Consider the following 4,475-nt stretch of genomic DNA (forward strand, 5'->3'; position numbering starts at 1 on the left):
AGAGAGCCCTCAGATTTCATCAAAAATATCTTAAATTGTGTTCCGAAGATGAACGAAGGTCTTACAGGTTTCGAACAACACGAGGGTGAGTAATTAATGACAGAATTTTCATTTTTGGTTGAACTAACCCTTTAATGAAATCTTTTTCTCCTTCACATGAAGCTCCTATTGAAATCTGATGCGATAAATGTGACCACACAGTTCTTGGCTGGGAAGTGAACCACATTTTATGACTTTTCAAGGGAAAAAAAGACAAACAATCCCCCTTAATAATGACACCCAAAAATACAGCTTGTCTCAGCAGAGTCAGACTGCAAGAGACCGCAAGAGTCAGTATTTAAACTCTTCTGTGATCCGTCAACTAAGTAAGGTTTTCAATTATCTGTCTCTGACTGCAGCAAAAAAAAAAAAAAAAAAGCCTGTTCAAAGTAATTTGACTAGAAAACAGCTCTTTCAACAGACACTGTTTGAACAAAGCAAAGTGCTAACAGTCAAATAAAATAGACGGATTCTATGTTCTTCCCTTCACACTATATTTAGTTCTGCACTGAAGTGCATTTGTGTAATCAAAGTGAATACCATGAGTATCAGTGGCAGCTGTTTACCACTGTAGCTAAGAGGAGAAAACTCAAAATGAACACATGTTTGCTTTCATTTTTCATTCCTGTTTTTGGCCTTTTGGTTTTACTACTAAAACCTAACATGCAGCCATTCTGTGCATGTTAAGATTTGGAAGCAAAACCAAAGGGACAGCAAAAGGAATGAAATCTGATTTTTATAAAGTAAACATAAGAATAACTTTTATTTTGTTAGTAATATTTTAAGAGGAACACTTACTGGACTGAAGTAACTTGGGTTTACTTGCTTATCCATATATCATTTAAAAACAAATGAAAATGTGAGTATCAAATATGACCCATAAGGCTTCTGAGAAGTGTTTATTTGTTCATTTCTCAATCATCATTGCATTGCATTGCACTATATGTTTTGTCCCCACAATAAAACCTACAGAGCTTTGATCATAAAACTAAATTAAATATCATCTTACTAAGACACATTATTGGAAGATATAGAGTGACAACTAATATTTATATGCATTTTATTGCTTTACTATTATTATTTACATTACAGTACATTTAAATCTTTTTGCATCTTACTTTTTGGCCATATAAATATCAGCAACTGTACCAAATTGTGTATTTTTGTGTATTCTTCAGTTTGGGCCTCTAAATAAAACTGGTTTCTTTTGTAACTTTTGAAAATAATTTAAAACATCTGTTAATAATTGAAACATAATTGAGAAAACATTCCTCAGGATGCTGTTCCCAGATCAGTGCATCCCGTTAGTGATCACATGACCTGTAAAACAATGGTTAACCATAATAAAAGGAGCAAGATGAACCTGACGGCAGTTTTCTCTGTTGCTTCTGGTACGTCTGTAGAGGGAAGCTCATCCGCCAGGATCTCTTCTATTCTGCGTGGATCGTCTGGAATGTCCCTCTGAAATTTGACCTTCTCCTTCTTGCCCGTCCCAGCAGTGAGCGTGTTCCAGAGTGCACTCTGAGACTTTGAGCCTGGAAACAAGATGAATCGGGCTCAAAGAAACATGTAAAGACTTTGATAAACAATAAACAACTCCCATTCACGCTCAGAAAAAAATGTGCAAAAATTGTACATTTCAGAGTACAACTGCTTGTCACTGGGGCAGTACCCTCGAAGGGATGCCCTTCTTTACCCCTATAGTGTTCGTAATAGTACCATAAGAGTTCATATTACTACCTTAAGAGTACACATTACTACTCTAAGGTACTAATATGCATCCTTTAGAGGTAATGAAGGTACAAAGGAGTCGCTTTGAGGGTACTGCCCCAGTGACAAGCTGTTGTACCCCAAAAGGTACAATCTTTGTACATTTTTCTCTGGCAGTATGCTGCTGTCTAAAAGCAACATATTATGTCTTTATGAACAACACATTATGTCTAAAAATGAAATTGTAATATTTTAAGTTCTTCCCATGCCTTTTTTTTTTTTCAGTGTTCTGTTTCAAAATAACAGTAATGTTATAGTAAACAGTAACCAGTAATCCAAAATTCTAAAACTAAAAAAGAACTTAAAGCCTCCACTAGGGATCTTAATGGCTTAGCTGTTGATTCATAGTAAATTATATTGATTTGCACCCACCAATGCTGTGCATATCATTATCATTATCATCATGAGCTCATGTATGTTGTCATTCAGGTGCAATCTGTGTGCCATCTCTGAGTTTCTTTGGATCAAGTATTAAGTCCAAATGAACTTTTGAATATCTTGATAGATGCTGCCATCTAGTGTCATGCCCATGTCATGTTATGCCCATGTAAAATGTTAAGCCTGTTAAAAGAACATCAGCCATCTGACTGGGTAATAGCAATGGCTAATATCAGAGTGAAAAACTAGTCCCAGACCAAGGCCTCTATGACAAATTCATTGCTTGATTCATTGTGGCAATAATGTAAAATGCTTAAGTTTTCACCATTTTAGTATCAATACTATTATAGTAGTATTTATTTTTAGTAGTATTTACATATATATTTGTTAATATTTTTTTAATTACACTCTAAAAAATGCTGGGTTATATTTAATTTTTGCTTTTTTTTTAAATATATATTTTTAAATATACCTTTTATCAAGTTTTACTTCAGTTGTTTTAATTAATAAACACCACAACACCATTTATATAACTCAAAATTAACACTTTATATTGCACTATTTATATTCATTTGAGTCTGGAATGAGTTCTGGACCAGACAGGACAATTTAGCTCACTTGATCTCACTTTCCAGAAAAAAAATATATTTACAAAATGATGAGTGTGAAGAACCATTTTATAGTCTAAAGAACATTTCTGTGCTACAAAGAACCTTTTGTTCAATGGAATGGTTCTTTGGATATTAAAGTTCTTCATGGAACCATACACCCTGCCAAAGAACCACAAAAAAAACTTTATTTTTACCATGACTTTTCCAGTCATTTGCAGAGGTGGACAGTAACGAAGTACATTTACTTGAGTACTGTACTTAAGTACACTTTTTGAGTATCTGTACTTTACTTGAGTATTATTTTCTCTGGAAACTTGCTACTTCAACTTCACTACATTTGAAAGACACATATCGTACTTTTTACTCCGCTACATTTATATCAAGGTCCCCAAGTAGAAAGTCATTATGTAGCAGTTTTTCCAGTGTGTGCCGTGCATTTTTAGATTCACTGAACCCTTTTTTTCTGCGAAAATCTGTCCCGCGATCTGCCAGGATTGCCAAGTGTTGCCTTACAGTATTTCTAAGCCTGCAGTTTTCCGCCTAGCTTTGAATGCATATTGGCTGACTTGTTTTACGAAAATCTGGCAACCTCGGGACCTTCCCTGCTAAACTAATATAAATGTCTGCGCTACTGCACAGCTAAAAACCCTTTTTTTCTGCGAAAATCTGTCCTGCGATCTGCCAGGATTGCCAAGTGTTGCCTTACAGTATTTCTAAGCCTGCAGTTTTCCACCTAGCTTTGAATGCATATTGGCTGACTTGTTTTACGAAAATCTGGCAACCTCGGGACCTTCCCTGCTAAACTAATATAAATGTCTGCGCTACTGCACAGCTAAAAGTGCTCTAAAAAGGCAAATAAGGCAATAAGGCAAAAAAGGCCCATATTTATAGTGTGGTGTGATCATCTGTGTGTTCACCACATTGATTTTAAAGAGACAACTGTATGTGATGATGCCTTACGTAGACCGAGCGCTACGATCAAAGATCATAGAAGATAAATGATCGGCATACAGTAAATAAAAATGATCTACACCTTGATCTACATGACAAAGAAAATGTATCGTTTTTATTCTGTGTGAATTCGCATGTGTATGTGTTAACTCATTAAAGCTCTTTGGAAAATTAAGCATGTTTTTCCAAAGTTTAACTATGGTATTTGCGGTAAAATCACAGTATCCACAAATTTACTATTCGCTCACTATAGTAACCATAATTATGCTATTTGTAGTAAAACTACAGTAACCACAAATTTAACATAGTTTCATTATAATAACTATAGTTTAATATTTGTAGTTAAACTATGACAATACAAATGGTAGGCTAATATATCCGTCAAAAATGGCTGCTATTACCATATATTAAAAAAACCTTACTACTCAGGCCTACTGGTAAATTGCTGCTAAAAACTGGTCAAGGAAGTATATTTTATTTAACATTATTTTATTGTCAAAACGCTGCACATAAATACATATATTTTTCTGCAAACAAATGATCAATAAGTAGGTTAAATGATCACACAGGTCAAAATGTTTTACTTCACTTTTTTACAACTTTGGAATCTAAACTGGGAATCAATAAGAATTGAAATCAATAAGCAGAATCAGAATCGGAATGGATAAAATGAAAACAATACCAAACCCTAGCCACATGTTGTGACGTTCACTGATTTATGAGCAT

The 4,475-nt window shown here is 34.4% G+C and overlaps 1 long non-coding RNA gene across 1 annotated transcript in view; it reads right to left on the reverse strand.

Annotated features, from left to right (window-relative positions):
- Window positions 1–1,429: 1,429 nt before the first annotated feature.
- The window catches only part of LOC107663537 (uncharacterized), a 30,068-nt gene continuing 27,022 nt past the window's right edge, over window positions 1,430–4,475 (reverse strand). The window contains exon 3 of the long non-coding RNA XR_001631347.1: window positions 1,430–1,574. This is a non-coding gene — a long non-coding RNA (uncharacterized LOC107663537). The remainder of the gene's footprint in view (window positions 1,575–4,475) is intronic.

Source organism: Sinocyclocheilus anshuiensis, unplaced genomic scaffold, assembly GCF_001515605.1.
Source record: "Sinocyclocheilus anshuiensis isolate Anshui unplaced genomic scaffold, SAMN03320099.WGS_v1.1 scaffold2181, whole genome shotgun sequence".
Lineage (NCBI taxonomy): Eukaryota > Metazoa > Chordata > Actinopteri > Cypriniformes > Cyprinidae > Sinocyclocheilus > Sinocyclocheilus anshuiensis.